The sequence below is a fragment of the Haematobia irritans genome, chromosome 2 (assembly GCF_050003625.1).
Source record: "Haematobia irritans isolate KBUSLIRL chromosome 2, ASM5000362v1, whole genome shotgun sequence".
NCBI lineage: Eukaryota > Metazoa > Arthropoda > Insecta > Diptera > Muscidae > Haematobia > Haematobia irritans.
In genome coordinates, this window is record NC_134398.1 from 221,594,298 (window position 1) to 221,614,561 (window position 20,264).

General features: G+C 26.3%; 1 protein-coding gene across 1 annotated transcript in view; it reads right to left on the reverse strand.

Moving 5' to 3' along the window:
- The window catches only part of LOC142227145 (calmodulin-lysine N-methyltransferase), a 68,707-nt gene extending 52,953 nt beyond the window's left edge, over nucleotides 1-15,754 (reverse strand). The window contains exon 1 of the mRNA XM_075297514.1: nucleotides 15,084-15,754. The gene's annotated coding sequence lies outside the window, so the exon portion shown is untranslated. The remainder of the gene's footprint in view (nucleotides 1-15,083) is intronic.
- Between the last annotated feature and the right edge of the window lie 4,510 nt (nucleotides 15,755-20,264).

Consider the following 20,264-nt stretch of genomic DNA (forward strand, 5'->3'; position numbering starts at 1 on the left):
ATACTTAGAGACAAAATCAGAACTAAATTCATTTTATTATTTTTACGATCAGACACGAGCTTTACAAAACTCCGTGTTTTAAGAAAATGTCCAAACACGGTATGCATACTTTAAAGGAATAACAAAATATATTATTTTGAAAAAAAAAATCTTTGTTATCCAAACCGATATTTGGAAACTACAAATGGCAAAAGCTTTCTTCCAAGAAATATTTACATGAGGTGTGAATCAAATGTATGTGTGCAAATCCTACTATGCTCTGTTTCTGTAAATCCTACCAATACCCATTCGAATGAAAATTAGTATTAAAATTGTTGGCCTGAGAATTCATTAAAATTTTAAAAATTCCTTGGCTCTAGATAATATTTCTCTATAGTGTCAATCATATACATGTGTGCCGTTAGTTAAGAAAGATTTCTATCTATTAAATGGTAACTATAACTTCAATAACATGAAATGACGCTATCATTTGGGTGAAAATACAATGAGGGAAAAAAACAGTTGTCATTCGAGCCAGTTCTATAGAAATTTTGTCAAAATTATATTTCTGTAGAAAATTTTGTCAAAATTTTATTTCTATAGAAAATTTTGTCAAAATTTTATTTCTGTAGCAAATTTTGTCAAAATTTTATTTCCATAGAAAATTTTGTCAAAATTTTATTTCTATAGAAAATTTTGTCAAAATTTTATTTTTATAGAAAATGTTGTCAAAATTTTATTTCCATAGAAAATGTTGTCAAAATTTTCTTTCTATAGAAAAAATTTTGTCAAAATTTTATTTCTATAGAAAATTTTGTCAAAATTTTATTTTTATAAAAAAAGTTGTCAAAATTTTATTTCTTCAGAAAATTTTAACAGAACTGTTTTTCTAAAGAAAATTTTGTCAAAATTTTACTTCTATAGAAAATTTTGTCAAAATTTAATTTCTATAGAAAATTTTGTAAAAAATTTAATTTTATAAAAATTTTGTTAACATTTTATTTCTATAGAAAATTTTGTCAACATTTTATTTCTATAGAAAATTTTGTCAAAATTTTATTGTTATAGAAAATGTTGTTAAAATTTTATTTCTATAGAAAATGTTGTCAAAATTTTATTTCTATAGAAAAAATTTTGTCAAAATTTTATTTCTATAGAAAATTTTGTCAAAATTTTATTTTTATAAAAAAATTTGTCAAAATTTTATTTCTTCAGAAAATTTTAACAGAACTTTTTTCCAAAGAAAAATTTGTCAAAATTTTATTTCTATAGAAAATTTTGTCAAAATTTTATTTCTTTAGAAACTTTTGTCAAAATTTTATTTCTATAGAACATTTTGTGAAAATTTTATATTTATAGAAAATGTTGTCAAAATTTTATTTCTATAGAAAATGTTGTCAACATTTTATTTCTATAGAAAAAATTTTGCCAAAATTTTATTTCTATAGAAAATTTTGTGAAAATTTTATTTTTATAAAAAAAGTTGTCAAAATTTTATGTCTTCAGAAAATTTTAACAGAACTTTTTTTCCAAAGAAAATTTTGTCAAAATTTTATTTCTGTAGAAAATTTTGTCAAAATTTCATTTCTAAGAAAATTTTGTCAAAATTTTATTCCTTTAGAAAATTTTATCAAAATTTTATTTCTATAGAAAATTTTGTTAAAATTTTATTTCTATAGAAAATTTTGTCAAAATTTTATTTGTATAGAAAATTTTGTCAAAATTTTATTTTTATAAAAAAAGTTGCCAACATTTTATTTCTTCAGAAAATGTTAACAGAACTTTTTTTTCCAAAGAAAATTTTGTCAAAATTTTATTTCTATAGAAAATTTTGTCAAAATTTTATTTCTATAGAAAATTTTGTCAAAATTTTATTTCTATAGAAAATTTTGTCAAAATTTTATTTCTATAGAAATTTTTTTAAAAAATTTAATTTTATAAAAATTTTGTTAAAATTTTATTTCTATAGAAAATTTTGTCAAAATTTTATTTTTATAAAAAAAAGTTCTCAAAATTTTAACAGAACTTTTTTTCCAAAGAAAATTATGTCAAAATTTTATTTCTGTAAAAAATTTTGTCAAAATTTTATTTCTATAGAAAATTTTGTCAAAATTTTATTCCTTTAGAAAATTTTGTCAAAATTTTATTTCTATAGAAAATCTTGTCAAAATTTTATTTATAGAAAATTTTGTTAAAATTTTATTTCTTTAGACAATTTTGTGAAAATTTTATTTGTATAGAAAATGTTGTCATAATCTATAGAAAATGTTGTCAAAATTTTATTTCTATAGGAAATTTTATCAAAATTTTATTTTTATAAAAAAAGTTGTCAAAATTTTATTTCTTCAGAAAATGTTAACAGAACTTTTTTCCCAACGAAAATTTTGTCAAAATTTTATTTCTATAGAAAATCTTTTAAAAAATTTAATTTTATAAAAATTTTGTTAAATTTTTATTTCTATAGCAAATTTTGTCAAAATTACAATAACAAAACAAAACGAATGAAGTAAGAAGCACGCTCAAAATAAACCCAGCTAACTGCACTCAAATCGATGATTTGAACTTGGCAAGGGAGAAGAGAAATGTTTGTACAAAGATTTTTTCCGCAAAAGCCGACTATCATAAACCTTTTTTCGGAAGGTTCAAGTGTGGTTCACTTTGGGTTTGGTGAACTACCAGAATTTGTTCTGATAATTGATTGATAGTTTTGCTGCAAGTAGAGGATGCTGATGAGGAATGTGCTAATTCCATCCAACCATCTTGCATTTTTTGTAGAATTCTACCGATTGTAGCAACCGTGAGTGTAAAACCTAGGCCACACGAAACGAAAGAAAAGAAGAAATACTTTAATATGGCGAAAATACAAGGTAAACCACATATTACAAAATAAATAAATCCTAAACTAGGACTGAGTCCATCACCTACACAAAGCCTTATTTCCTATGTTTAGCCGTTGTATATGAATATTAAATAAATGGAAAAATTGTGAAAAAAGTTTTTTAATCATATTATTTACATTAAATATTGAAGATTTTTCGATCCAAAAACATAATACTTTACTGAAACCTTATAAGAACTGATATATAAAATTCGTGAAGAGCATAAACGAGTGTGGAATCTATGTTTCCTTAGAGAATTTAACGTATTCGTGAGTGCAATAAATTAAGAGAAATTTCAAGGAAAGTTAAGTTGTAAATACAGTAAGCAGATATTTCAGGATTACATTTAATGAATCCTTTAAAAGCAAATTGATATTGAGAAACTTCATAAGCCGAACACTTTCATCTAAAAACTAAATTCTTCAGGTGTGAATTGTGCTTATGTGTGCAAACCCGTTTGCATCTTATTATTATTTTATTTTTGCTTTGATGGACATTGTAATTAATGCGAAATTAGTTGATTTAAATAGGAAAAGTAACTAAAGAATTAATTAACGAAAAATTCATACTTGAAAATTTTTAAATGAATTTTCCATGAATTATTATCAATGCCATAATTCTATTGCTAACAGAATACAGTAATTGATTTTGGAAATATACAGGGATGATACAATTTCGTTAAATATATATTGCAATTCAGTCTTAATTATTTTCATGTGTGCAAATATTACCCTATGATATTAAGTTTTATATTAAAGTCTTACCTCAAGATATATATAAAATGAAACACTTTACTATATTACAATAAATAATATTAAATATATGGATTATTTTTATAAATACTGTAGAACTTGTGTAGATCATGTAAAAACCATCTACAATAAAATGACAACATCAATGGCAAAGGCAAAGTCAACATCGATTGCATTATTTTTTTTACGAAATCAGAACCAAAATAAGAAAAGAGCCAAAATCGTTGAAAAATGCAGTAGACATATCGCACACAACTCTTCAAAACCATAACCAACAAAACAAAAAACGCAACATATATAAATGCTAAGTCGACTAGGCCAAATTACGTGGCGTTCATAAAAAAAACTCATACAAAAATAAAAATCATCACTCTTATAATTATACATTTTAAAAACATTGCCAATAAAAACACCAATAGTTGCCAGATCTCAGGAAAAAGATGACAGCATAATATTTTATAAAAAAAATAAGAAAAATCAATAAGTAATCAAGAAGAATACGGAAACCTATGAAAATATTAAATATTAAAAGGAACTTTACATTTCTGCTAAAAAAAAACAAACTATTTCCAAACACAAACATTATGGTAACCTGGGTCTATGTCATTCATACAAATTCTTCCTAGACGACTCTGAATATGGCTAAAAATGTTCATCAACAATTTGTAAGTATGTGCATACGAATTTAAACATACACGTGAAGTGGATACACAGACAATACATAACATAAATGTCTGTATGACAAATGTTTAAGAATATAGTGAAGGGTGTACGAGATGAGGCCTTGTATCAAAATGTATGTCTACACTCACAATGATATGTTTGATAGAAATTTTGGTGAACATATTATATCCATAGAAAATTTTACAAAAACCGTATATCTATAGGAATTTTGATCAAAATTTGACTTCTATAGATAATTATAAATATAACAATTTTGTCAAAATTTTATTTCTATAGAAAATTTTGTCAAAATTTTATTTCTATAGAAAATTTTGTGAACATTTCTATAGAAAATTTTGTCAACATTTTATTTCTATAGAAAATTTTGTCAAAATTTTATTTCTATAGAAAATTTCGTCAAAATTTTATTTCTGTAGACAATTTTGTCAAAATTTTATTTCTATAGAAAATTTCGTCCAAATTTTATTTCTGTAGAATATTGTTTTCAAAATTTTATTTCTATAGAACTTTTTATAAAAATTTGATTTCTGTAGAAAATTGTTGTCACAATTTTATTTTTGTAGAATATTGTTTTCAAAATTTTATTTCTATAAAACTTTTTATCAAAATTTTATTTCTGTAGACAATTTTGTCAAAATTTTATTTCTATAGAAAATTTTGTTAACATTTTATTTCTATAGAAAATGTTGTCAAAATTTTATTTCTATAGAAAAATTTGTCAAAATTTTATTTCTATAGAAAATGTTGTCAAAATTTTATTCTATAGAAAATTTTGTCAAGATTTTATTTCTGTAGATTTTTTTTTTTAATTTTATTTCTATAGAAAATTTTATAAAAATTTTATTTCTATAGAAAATGTTGTTAAAATTTTATTTCTATAGAAAATTTTGTCAAAATTTTATTTCTACAGAAAATTTTGTCAAAATTTTATTTCTGCAGAACATTTTGTTAAAATTTTATTTCTATAGAAAATTTTGTCAAATGTTATTTCTAAATTTTATTTTTATACTTTTTATCCAAATTTCATTTCTGTAGACAATTTTGTCAAAATTTTATTTCTATAGAAAATTTTGTTAACATTTTATTTCTATAGAAAATTTTATTAAAAGTTTATATCTATAGAAAATTTTGACAAAAATTTATTTCTATAGATTTTTTTTTTTAATTTTATTTCTATAGAAAAATTTAACAAAATTTTATTTCTACAGAAAATATTGACAACATTTTATTTCTACAGAACATTTTGTTAAAATTTTATTTCTGTAGAAAATTTTGTTAAAATTTTATTTCTATAGAAAATTTTATTAAAATTTATTTCTATAGAAAATTTTATTAAAATTTTATTTATTTATTTCGTAAAAATTTTGTCAAAATTTTATTTCTATAGAAAATTTTGTCAAAATTTTATTTCTATAGAAAATTTTTTCAACATTTTATTTCTATAGAAAATTTTGTGAACATTTCTATAGAAAATTTTGTCAACATTTTATTTCTATAGAAAATTTTGTCAAAATTTTATTTCTATAGAAAATTTCGTCAAAATTTTATTTCTGTAGACAATTTTGTCAAAATTTTATTTCTATAGAAAATTTCGTCAAAATTTTATTTCTGTAGAATATTGTTTTCAAAATTTTATTTCTATAGAACTTTTTATAAAAATTTGATTTCTGTAGAAAATTGTTGTCACAATTTTATTTTTGTAGAATATTGTTTTCAAAATTTTATTTCTTTAAAACTTTTTATCAAAATTTTATTTCTGTAGACAATTTTGTCAAAATTTTATTTCTATAGAAAATTTTGTTAACATTTTATTTCTATAGAAAATTTTATTAAAATTTTATTTCTATAGAAAATTTTGACAAAAATTTATTTCTATAGATTTTTTTTTTTTAATTTTATTTCTATAGAAAAATTTAACAAAATTTTATTTCTACAGAAAATATTGACAACATTTTATTTCTACAGAACATTTTGTTAAAATTTTATTTCTGTAGAAAATTTTGTTAAAATTTTATTTCTATAGAAAATTTTATTAAAATTTATTTCTATAGAAAATTTTATTAAAATTTTATTTATTTATTTCGTAAAAATTTTATTTCTATCGAAAATTTTGTCAAAATTTAATTTCTATCGAAAATGTTGTAAAAATTTTATTTCTATAGAAAATTTTGTCAAAATTTTATTTCTATAGAAAATTTCGTCAAATTGTATTTCTGAAGAAAATTGTTGTCAATATTTTATTTCTATAGAATATTTTATTAAAATTTTATTTCTATATGACATTTTGTCCCAATTTTATTTCTATAGGAAATTTTGTCGAAATTTTATTTCTATAGACAAAATTTTATTTCAATAGCAAGTTTTGTCCAAATTTTATTTCAATAGAAAATTTTGCCAAAATTTTATTTCTACAGAAAATATTGACAACATTTTATTTCTACAGAACATTTTGTTAAAATTTTATTTCTGTAGAAAATTTTTTTAAAATTTTATTTCTATAGAAAATTTTATTAAAATTTTATTTCTATAGAAAGTTTTATTAAAACTTTATTTATTTATTTCGTAAAAATTTTGTCAAAATTTTATTTCTATCGAAAATTTTGTCAAAATTTAATTTCTATCGAAAATGTTGTAAAAATTTTATTTCCAAAGAAAATTTTGTCAAAATTGTATTTCTATAGAAAATTTCGTCAAAATTGCTGTCAATATTTTATTTCTATAGGATATTTTGTTAAAATTTTATTTCTATAGGACATTTTGTCCAAATTTTATTTCTATAGGAAATTTTGTCAAAATTTTATTTCTATAGACAAAATTTTGTCAAAATTTTATTTCAATAGAAAATTTTATCAAAATTTTATTTCTATAGAAAATTTTATTTTTATGGGAAATTTTTTCAAAATTTTATTTTTATAGAAAATTTTGTCAAAATTTTACTTCTATAGAAAATTTTGTCAAAATTTTATTTCTATAGAAAGTTTAGTCAAAATTTTATTCCTATAGAAAATTTTGTCAAAATTTTATTTCTATGGAAAATTTTGTCAAAATTTTATTTCTATGGAAAATTTTGTCAAAATAGAAAATTTTGTCAAAATTTTATTTCTATAGAAAATTTCGTCAAAATTTTATTTTTGAAGAAAATAGTTGTCAATATTTTATTTCCATAGAATATTTAGTTAAAATTTTACTTCTATAGAAAATTTTGTCAAAATTTTATTTCTATGGAAAATTTTGTCAAAATGTTATTTCAATAGAAAATTTTGTCAAAATTTTATTTTAATAGAAAATTTTATCAAAATTTTATTTCTATAGAAAATTTTGTCAAAATTTTATTTCTATGGAAAATTTTGTCAAAATTTTATTTCTATAAAAAAAAATTATGGCTTTTTTTAATTTTATTTCTATAGAAAATTTTTTTGCTGTAGAACATTTTATCAAAATTTTATTTCTATAAACAATTTTGTTAAATTTTTTATTTATTTTGTCAACATTTCATTTCTTTTTCAAAATTTTATTTCTATAGAAAGTTTTTTTATTTTATTTCTATAGATAACTTTGTCAACATTTTATTTCTATAGAAAATGTTGTGAAAATTTTATTTATATAGAAAATTTTGTCAACATGGTTGGAAAGATATTATTATCCTCTTGTCGCGTGTTCCCCATTTGTCAAATTTCCCAATACCAACCAACACATGAAATATTTCAAACAGCTTACACTTTCCCCCTTCGCAAGAGGCCTGCTAAATGGCCTGCTCAACGGTGTTTCATCCAACTGTCATTTCTGGATACGCTTATGCGATGTTAATATGCACGGACAACCATCGATGATGACAAAATATCGCAGTCCGAGACAAACTGACCAAATAATCTGCCAAGCACTTCCAGTCAGTCAGTCTTCCCGCCAACTGTCTCATTATGAATACTTGAAAACATTTGGTGGCGAAAAAACCGGAAGGGGGTTTTGGGGGAGAGGCAGTCAGCATGTGTGTTAGTCGTTCTCATTGCTCAAATCCCCGACAAGTGAAAACAAACAATGGACAAATATAGACGGACAGACAGATAAACAAAAGAAGAAATTCAAAAATCTATGAATAATAGCAAACATGCCGCACAAACAAATCTTTGAAAGTCATAAATCCATAACAACGTTGGATTACAATTTTCTTGGATACGTGAACAGCCGAATATATTTTGTAAGGTGTACAATATGGAAATGGGGGTTTTTATTATTTTTTTTTTTTGCAGTTTTTGATTTTGTTTCAATGCGTGGAAACAAGAATCTCGCAAAGCAGAATATACTCGTAGGCAAATACTTCTAAATACAAATTTCATTGACATTTTTCATGTTGAAAACAATTTTGTCAATCTTTATTTCTAGAAGGTAAGATTTTCCAGATGAATTCTCAATGGGCTTTCACCGAATTCTGATGATGGGCTGATTATTGTACTGCAATTAGACTAGATGCTAAGAAGGACCATGAAAATTTTATTTATATAAGAAACACAGTCAAAACTCTATTTCTATAGAAAATTTTGTAAAAATTTTAATTCTACGGAAAATTTTGTCAACATTTTATTTGTATAGAAAATTTTGTTAAAATTTTGTTTCTATAGGAAATTTTGTCAAAATTTTATTTCTATAGGAAATTTTGTCAATATTTTATTTCTATAGAAAATTTTGTCAAAATTTTATTTCTATAGAAAATTTTGACAAAATTTTATTTCTATAGAAAATTGTTTTAAAAATTTTATTTCTATAGGAAATGTTGTCAAAAACATTTTTTTTTTATATTTTGTATAGAAAATTTTGACAAAATTTTATTGTTATAGAAAATGTTGTCAAAATTTTATTTCTATGAAAAATTTTATTTCTATAGAACATTTTGCCAACATTTTATTTCTATAGAAAATTTTGTAAAAATTTTATTTCTATGAAAAATTTTATTTCATTCGATTTGTTATTGTTGGTTTGTACCTCAATCATATATGTTGTTTTGATCTCAGATTAAAAACCATTGCGTTCACTACACGCAGAGAAGGAATATGATCACCTCAACCATGTTTCAAGAGCAAAATGTTATTTTTGGATGGTGACCATGTAACATGTTTATGGCAAAAATGTTCTTTTCTCGCCAAAAATAATATGCTTGCCGAAATCAGACACATAACCTCCGAGAAAATAACATTGTTGCGACAAACATGTTACATGGTCACCATTCAAAAATAACATTTTGCTCTTGAAACATGGTTGAGGTGATCATATTCCTTCTCTGGGTGTAAACTACAAGAGTAGCTTAACCAACAGAGGAAAAGAATGTTTGTCAAATTTATTTGGGCAAAGCCGTATAGACCAAATTTATAATCTTTGGTCTATACGGCTTTGCCCAAATAAATTTGACAAACATTCTTTTCCTCTGTTGGTTAAGCTACTCTTGTAGTTTAGTCAACGCAATGGTTTTTAAGCTGAGATCAAAACAACAAATACAATTTTATTTCTGTAGAAAATTTGGTCGAAATTTTATTTCTATAGATTTTTTTTTTTTTAAATTTAATTTCTATAGAAATTTTTGTAAAAATTTTATTTCTATAGAAAATTTTGTTAAAATTTTATTTCTTTAGAAAATTTTGTTAAAATTTTATTTCTATAGAAAATTTTGTCAAAATGTTTTTCTATGGAAAATTTTGTGAACATTTTATTTCTATAGACAATTTTGTAAAAATGTTATTTCTATAGGAAATGTTGTTATTTTTTTTGTTTTTGATATTTTGTATAGAAAATTGTGACAACATTTTATTACTATAGAAAATTTTGTCAAAATTTTATTTCTATAGGATATTTTGTAAAAATTGTATTTCTATCGGAAATTGTTGCAAAATTTTATTTCTATGGAAAATTGTGGCAAAATTTTATTTCTATAGAAAATGTTGTCGAAATTTTTTTTCTTTAGAATATTTTCGAAATTTTGTCAAAATTTACTATATTGCTATAGGAAATTTTCTCCAATATTTTTTTTGCAAGAATCCAAACGTATATCTGAGAACTTCTCTCATATTTTCTTTATACAACAGGTTCGTTTTTCTCGATAAGGTAAACATCTAATTGAGTATTTTCATAGTGAATAATTCATTGCGATGTCTTCTGGAGGAGAGTCGGAAAGGACACCCCTATCCATATCCTCTGTAGTTAAGGTATTTATTTAACATTTTGATGACTTCTTTTACTTGTCACTAGCTTTCGAATGTCATCAAACCAAACCGAATGGAATCAAATCATACCTAACTAGCCATGTCTGTCATACCATGATGGTTAAGTGTGTATATCCCTGTAAACATTTTCTATCAGGCCTGTTCTGGTTTTCATATACAGAAAATGAAGCCGATCTATTTTTATCGGCGGCAGCTGTCAATAAAATTTTGCCTTCGGGGACGGCAGCTAAGCCAGCCCATATAAATCTGTCTATTCGGCGGAGGACCATTATAAAATTAAATTGAGGTTATACGATTGGTTGTGCGATTTGTTGTACAATCAATCATACAATCAAATTTATATTTCTTTGAAAAGATATAGTGAAATTTTGCCAGAAAAGACAACTATAAATAAATAATTCTGATATAAGTAAAAAAAAAAGTTATTAATTGGGTACTAAATTTGAGTCGACGGGGTCGATAAAAAATCATCGGCGGTGTCGACGGCAAAAAATCATCTCGCGGCGGGCTGATCACTGTTCACATGTTGTCGTGTAATTGGAATGTATGTTCCAAGGTTGGCAATGCAAAACAGGTGATGAGTTTTATTTTGCTCACAGTGTAGTTTTCGGAGTTGCCAAACATTTAATTACTTTCGAAAATCATTAGCTTTACAAAAAATAAATTTCGGATGTTGGTTTTATTGATACTAATCAATTTTTAATTATATTATCTACTACACCAATTCATGTTTTTGACATATTTTATTGTAGTGTCTTAAAAATTAACAATTTTGAATATTGTATTTGCGATAGAAAATGTTTGTAGGGTTACGTTTCGTGTTTAGCGAAAGTGCGTGTATATGTGATTGTGCGTATTTGTATCAGTATGTTGGAGTCTAATGTGCGTGTGCTTACAAATTTAACAAAGTATGCGTCCATGCCTTTTTCGTAGCGGGGAGTTTCTCTTTGTAAGGTGGTTGCTTTGAGGGTTGCCTTGTTTGGTATACCAGAAAACTTATATACCAACCAACTTGGTTGGAACAACGGTATACAAACAAACAGTGGAACCTTGTATAAATACTAAAAAATAAAGTAAACCAAGCCATACAATCAAAAAACAGATTACTTGGATCCAAAGATTTTAACCTTCCCTTAAGGATTTTGGTATTGATTCGGAGCTAAAGATGTGTCATCTTTAAAATGAATACAATTTTTAAACGATCCTCATTTTCTTTTTGCGATATATTAACAAAGCTAGTCACCCACAATAAATTTCAGTCTAAAATTCCAAATTATTACCGATACCGAAGTAAAGATTATGAATTTTATTTTTATTAAAATTTTTTTATTTAATAAAATTGTTTTTAATGTTGTAAAAGATGCGCGTTCTGAAATTTAAGTTGATATCTTTTATATTAGGTCAATATTTTTTTCAGCGTTAAAAGTAAAACCAAAGATTCAAAATCTTTAAAAAAAAATCTTAACTCCGGCTCTTTCGAGTGTCAATTAGTTTTAAATTTTATAAAAAATAAAAAATTCAATTTCCACTTTTTCAAACCTGCACTCATGGAGAAAATCATGCACGGCGTGCTCATTTCAAAACGATTCGTTCATGAAAGTGAATCAACACACATGTGGTGTCAAATGGAGTACAGGCGGTGTCAATCTGACAACGATAAAATGACTTTGTCGAAGTAACAACCAGCGTTCACGATCTGAAATCGTTGTGGTTACGAATCAATAAACAAAATTAAAAAAAAAAAAAACAAGTATATAAAGCAGCAAGTTCGGCCGGACCGAATCTTAAATACCCACCACCATGAATCAAATATTATAGTTTCCTGTGAAAATTTCAGGGGGATTTTATGACAAGCAGATCAGTTCAACCAGTACACTTCCCGAAGATAAATTCAAAGATTTTACCTACGAAGACTAGATCAGATTCTGGATTTATAAGAACCATATTTGTGTGAGTTTTAGAGGAATCATAAACATCGTGTGCAAAAAAACGATGAAATGACTCCTCGATTTAAAATCTAACATCTGTAGATTTTTACCCCCATTATTTAAATGATTATCAGAAGTAAAATCTCGAAAGTATAATTCAGTTTCAAGCAATTTTCATTATCAGTGCACATGGACAGACATTCACCATTTTCGGCACACCCCTTTATGTTCCTAAAATATTTCTAGATTTAAAATTCCATGCAAATTTGAAAAAAAAACTATGGTTTCTAAAAGCCCAAGAAGTAAAATCGGGAGATCGGTCTATTTGGGAGATAAACCAAAACATGGACCAATACACGCCATTTTCGGCTCTCATATTTAAGGTCTTAAAATACCTCTAGATTTCTCATTTCAGGCAAATTAGATAAAAACTACGAAGTCTAGAAGCCTAAAAAATAAAATCATTGCTTGCACACCTATTTATATTCCTAAAAAACCTCCAGATTTTCGCTTTCAGGCAAAGTGGACAACAATTACGGTTTCTAGAAGCCCAAAAAGTAATATCGGGAGATCGGTCTATCTGATGGCTATATCAAAACATGGACCTATACTCACCATTTTCGGCATACCTTTTTATGGTCCTAAAATTCCTCTAGATTTCCAATTTGAGGTAAGTTGGATAAAAACTACGGTTTCTATAAGCCCAATAATAAAATCTGGAGATCGGTCTATATGGGGGCTATACAAAAACATGGTCCGATACTCATCATTTTCAGCACACCTCATTAGGGTTTTAAAATACCTCTAGATTTCTAATTTCAGGCAAATTGAATAAAAACTACAGATTTTAGACGCAAAAGAAGTAAAAACTGGAGATCGGTCTATATGGGGGCTATACCAAAACATGGACCGATACTCACCATTTTCGGCACACCTCTTTATTGTTCTAAAATACCTCTAGATTTCCAATTTCAGGCAAATTGGATAAAAGCTACGGATTCTATAAGCCCAAGACCCCATATCGGGAGATCGGTTTATATGGGGGATATACCAAAATCTGGACCGATACTCACCATTTTTAGCACACCTCTTTATGGTCCTAAAATACCTCTAGATTTCAAATTTCAACCAAATTGGATAATAACTACGGATTCTAGAAGCCCAAAAAGTAAAATCGGGAAATCGGTCTATATGGGGGCTATACCTAAACATCAACCGATAGTCACCATTTTTGGCACATGGTGCTAAAATACCTCTAGATTTCCAATTTCAGGCGAATTGGATAGAAACTATCGATTCTAGAAGCCCTAGAAATATAATCGGGAGATCGGTCTATATGGGGGCTATACCAAAACATGGACCGATACTCCCCATTTTTGGCACATCTCTTTGTGGTCATAAAATACCTCTAGATTTCTAATTTCAGGCAAATGGATAGAAACTAAGGTTTTTATAAGCCCATGACCCCAAATCGGGAGGTCGGTTTATATGGGAACTATATCAAAACTTGGACCGATATAGCCCATCTTCGAACTTGACCTGCCTGCAGACAAAATAAGAGTTTGTGCGAAATTTCAGTACGATTGCTTTATTATTGAAGACTGTAGCGTGATTACAACAGACATCCAGACAGACGGACATGGCCATATCGTCTTAGAATTTCTCCCTGATTTAGAATATATATACTTTATATAGTCGGAAATCGATATTTCGATGTGTTACAAACGGAATGACAAACTTATTATACCCCCGTTACCATTCTATGGCGGTGGGTATAAAAAACATATCCGCTACCGTGACTCGAACCTGTGTTTTCTGCACTATACGCGTTAACAGTCGCCTTAGCAGATTGCCCCACCGAGGGAGTTGCCACAATAACGTCTAACGATTATTTTAAGACTTTTCATGGCCAAAGAAAAACGAATGCCGTTCGTGAAATTGTGAACGCCCGTGGACGAAATTGTGAACATTCCGTTTTGATTTTTTGTGAACGTTTCCGTTTCATTTTGTCACCGTCCGTTCACGACTATGGAACGTAATTTTTTCTATTAGTGTGTAGTTTTTAATATATTGGAAAACTAAACTGTGTCGCTAGATTTGGATACAAAGTTTATGACATACATTTAAGGTCAATTCACAAATCCAAAGTGTAACCGGAACCTCATAGTAAAAAAATTGACTAATCGAAAAAAAAAACTTTAAATCAAATATGCAATATCTTTAAAATAAATTTACGTCATTGTTTTCAAAATTTCAGAATTGCAGTAACATTAGAGATTATTTCTTGAAAGCAATAGTGTTTTTCTTTACATTCAGAACAATATCTTTAAATGCAAAATTCTTTAAAGGATTAGAGACATTAATATCGGCGTTTGCAATAAATTCGTATTTATTTGTTCCTAAAGAAAATCTTTCATAACAATGAGATATTTCGTTTATAACTTCGTTCTTCAAGAAAGTAATTTTTTTTCTGTGCACATAATTAAAGGACCCACTGTTGCTTTAAATATGTAGGTTTCAAACTGAAACTGATTGAATTCATACCACCACCAAAAACTAAAAAGTTGCATCTATAATTTCTCCACTTTTTGCTCTCAATTGAATTGAAATTAACTATTTCATTATTTGTTTAATTTGCTTTATTACACTTACAATAAAGAACCGGAAACTGTAAAAGCCGGCACTGAAGAAACCGCATTCGAATTCGTGTTGAAATATGGTTATTTGTTGGTTAAAGCATAAATTAAGCCATAAACTCTCTTCTTCTCATACACAATTCACTCTCGCCCACACTCTTTTTTTCACTTTGTAACTCTCTCACTCACACCCCTCTTACTGGGACTTTTTGTGTGATTTTGTATAGCATAAAACCAGCACCTCACTCACTTGGCATTTTGGTTTTGCTGGTTAAATTGGAGTAGCATATCATGGAGAATACATAGATTTCAAAGGCGAGTGAGAGTTGTAGTTATAAAGAGAATATCACCGGCGGACTCTTACAATTGGGATGCCAAAAAATTCCTGTATATAATTTTTTTTAGGATTTTTTTTTTGATATAGGAGTGTGCGTGTGTTTTCTTTATTTTTTTTTTCCTTTCTTAACAGGGAAGCGATAGTACTTTTGTTAAATTAATTTTTTTTTCTAGTTGGCATTTTATTTTTTGTCGGATTAAAAATTGAATTAAAATTATACGGGAAGGAAGAAAAAACATAACACAAGAATAATAATAATAACCACGACCACAGGAGAATTGATTTTTTCTGCCACGAAATAAAATTTTTATCCCGTTATCACCATCACTGCCACAAGAAAACTGAATGAAAAAGGAAACTCGATAAACATTAATTTCCTGCTGATTGACGCTGCTAGCATACCAACCAACCGAACATGCAGAGCTTACGAATACAACATCGAACTTCGATGCTCGAACATGTTTGTTTAGAACCTGTCTGCACATGGTGGTTTTGCTTTTTTTTTCTTCTTTTCTTCTTCGTGGCCACGTTCCATTTGCCATTAACCCATTTAATAGGGCATGTCAACTGGCTAGAATTTCAGTGTAGTCTCCCTTTCATGCAACCTTCTCCAACACCACCAACTTTCATTCATTGTTTCAGGGATATAAAAATCTGCTGAAGGTGGAAGGGATTAGGGAAGTTCTATGTTGAGGTAGTCAATCGACTACATTTGAAGTTGCCAGACATATTTGAAAGGATATACGAACAAAAATATATTTCGTTCTTGAAATCGGAATCAAACATTTGCTAAATTTAAACAGCATTAATTAAGGAAAGAAGATTTGATTTTTATCACTTCCAAAAATGAGATTACACCGAAAAAAAAGTGAACTATTCTTTACGAAAAATTAACTAACCCATAGTAAGAATGACCATGATTTGGCGCCAAAGATTTTTTTCATCTAGACAAGTTCATGATTTTCTTATAAATTAGTTCATGTATATGCAATACGTATTTTAGTTCATTATTACTACGCTATGGGAAGAATGTACTTACAGTCATTCAAACTATCCGGAAAAATGAACAATACAAGTCAATTTTCTATAACCCCCAGAACTTTATTTCAAAAAATTATTATATTACAAAAAAAACTATGGTTTAAGACGCACAATAAAGGAACTATTTTTATTCGCACGTTGGATGCAGTTACTTGTCGATAGTTAGAAATTTCTTCTTCAAAAGGGTAATATTCTATGTTAGTAGAACTAAACTAATTAATTTCAATGTCCATGTTTTTTATCCATATGAAAGATATATGGCGTATTTTATTTATTTATTTATTTGTATTCACACACACACACGATATAAAACCGTTTTATTTACAGTAACCTGCGTAACCTGCTATATTCATTGAATTGCTGTCCAATTTCATCGATTTGGCTATTTTGTTGTGTGGATTTGCTTTATAAGATTCTAAAATTGCAAAGTTATACAAAATATAAAAAATATTATCAAATTCTATCGTACATATTGATTTTTAAATTACGGGTTTCAAGAGTAGTTTCCTAGAGCCAATGAGGATATTAGCTTAGTTAGCATTAAACAGTCTTTCTATCTGCAAATGAAAATAATTATTTTTAATATGTTGAAATTTTGGTTTTATTACAAACGGACGAAATACCGTTTATAGGAAAACTTACCACATTGAAAAAAGTGGAATCATATCTATGAGCTAATGGGACATTTTTGAAATTCTTCTCAGAATATATTTAAAATAAAAATATTATAAAATTAGTCATAATTTTCACTAGCCAGTATAACATTTAGTATTATGGGTGAGTATTAAGTTCAAGTTTAGCTGCGAAAATCGACATTTTTCACTATTACTTTTCTCTAATAATCCACATAAAATAATATAAACTTTATAAAAACTTGCTTTGGGCTATTTTCGAAGTTAAAGTTACTGTTCCTTAATCGGTGATTTGTTTTTTAGTTCCATTTTTTGTATCTCTTATAATAGAGTGCTGTCCGTTTCTATAAATTTATAACAACAATCATTTAGAATTAGTATCCTAATATCCAACAATGTGGCAACACTAAACATTAAAAGTAGCAGAATAACCTCATTTACTGTATTATCAATTGAACAAAGATTCACGTCACAAGGATTTGTAACACAACGAGTTAACATCTCAATAACTGTAGTTGATATTGGAGAGGGAGACGTAACAAAGAGAAAAAGATTTTCTGCTTCGAGATTCGTGTAGGAGCTTAAGTAGTGGGGTTTTATATATGTTCGTGTAAGAGCTTATAATGTTGGCTCTTATTGTATATGTTTGTGGGTATGTTTATTTTCTCTTTGCAACAACAAATTTCTTTATGAGAGAGGAGATTAGATATTCTTAGACTGAAGTAGAAACACAATACCATATCTCATCCATTTAAGGAGAGCGATATATATATATATATATATATATATATATATATATATATATATATATATATATATATATATATATATATATATATATATATATATATATATATATATATATATATATATATATATATATATATAATATTTATAATATTTATATATATATATATATATATATATATATATATATATATATAATATATATATATATATATATATATATATATATATATATATATATATATATATATATATATATATATATATATATATATATATATATATATATATATATATATAATATATATATATATATATATATATATATATATATATATATATATATAGATATATATATATATATATTTGTAGAAAAAATTTATTTGTATACAAATTTTGTTTTAATCTTATTTACATATATGTAAATATATCAATTTCATCATAGAATATTTTTTTGGAAATATTAATTTCGTAGAATTTTCTAACCTATCCTTGTGCGACGCAACTTTTCTCCAGAGCCATGTTCCGAGAACAAAATTAGTCTGGCAGCTACTCACTTCTTCTGTCACCATATCCTCATGAATATTGTTTAGACTGTTTTGATGTTGTTGTTGTAACAGTTTTTAATGTAGTTTCATCCATTTTGTTCTATGCTTGTGTAGTTCAGCTGGTTGCCAGATCAAGGAACTCTGCGACAAGGATGGGGTGTGTCCAGAGTGATCTGGTAGACGTGTTGTACGTGTTGTTTCAGAGACTGTTTTGATATTTTCTTTTGTTGGATAATGAATATCGACCTTGACTTTCCTGGAATGTTGTTACAGTTGTGAGAACAACGTTCTGGCATTTATGTATGCATACACTGGCGCTGGATAGTTCATTCATAGGTCCGGTCAATTGTAAACAAGGTTTCTTTGTCCGATACTTGGATACTACCGGCAAGTGACTCGTTTGTACATTAGAGCATATCAAAACTGGAAGCGGAGTGGGCGTACGATCTGAGAAGGTTGTCGAATATGGCCTTATGGAAAAATAAAATTTATATATAGAAGTGTAGAAATAAAATTTTCGGAAAATATATATATAGAAAAAAACAAACTTTAGACAAAATTTTCTAAAGAAATAAAATGTTGACAAAAAGTTTCTATAGAAATAAAATATTTAAAAAAATTTTCTGTAAATATAAAACCTATAGAAACAAATTTTAGACAAAAGTTTCTATAAATATAAAATTTTGAAAAAAATTTCTATGGAAATACAATTTTTCTCCAGAAGCAAAATTTAGATAAATTTTTATATAGAAATAAAATTTTGACAAATTTTTCTATAGAAAGAACATTTTGACAAAATTTTTTAAAGAAAAAAAAATTGTCGAAATTTTCTTTAAAAATAAAACTTTGGCAAATAGTTCTACAGAATAGATTTTTTTTTATTTTCTAGAGAAATACAATTTTGAAAAACTTTTCTATAGAAATAAAATTTTTCTATAGAAAAAAACAAACTTTATACAAAATTTTCTAAAGAAATAAATGTTGACAAAAAGTTTCTACACGCTCACAAAAAATCGCTTCTGTAACATATACTCCCAAACATATTTTGCTTCAAGCATATATATTTTTGGGTATTGCCCAAACATTTATATGTTTGATCTCTTCCAATATATAATATGTTTGAAAGCATATTGGTCTAAACAATATTTGTTTGGGTAGTCTAAGTTCCAAACATTTTGTATTTTTGCATCCAAATTCAATAATGTTGTCTTCCAAAAAACAATATGTTATTATGTGAACATATAATATGTTTGGAAGCATTTTGCACCCAAAAATATTATATGCTTAAAAAAATTCTCCCACACAATATTGTGCTCAAAATTTTATTTATTTATTTATATATTTACAATCATAATGAATTATAAAAATAAACAGGTAATATAGGTGCTAACAACATAGGTTTTCGACCTGAATGCTCAAAATTTTGTTTCTGCCCAATTGTATATTCCCCCACATCTTTCTCACTTCCACGAGATTTTTTAGTTCTTAGCACCTTTTTCTGTAATACAAACATTGTAGAAGAAATTATTCAATTGTATGATTTTTTTTATTTTAATTTTACCTTTTGCCGGACGGAGATTCGAACAGCGGACCACACAGTTTGTAAGGATCAAAGAAGTAGCTGATCAATTGCCCAAGGAAAAATAAAATGTTAATTTTGTAATAACAAGCAACAACCACCAACTTAATTCAATATCGCTCCCTGTTAAATAGCGCTCCAAGCTACTAAACACATATATGTTTATAGGCTATTTCTAAATTAATATATGTTTGCATCCAAGCATATTATATTTACAAACATTTTATGTCCCAAACATAATATGTTCTAACATATTAACATATATGTCCCAAACATGTTATGCTAGTTAATGAACATTATATGCTTGCACTCA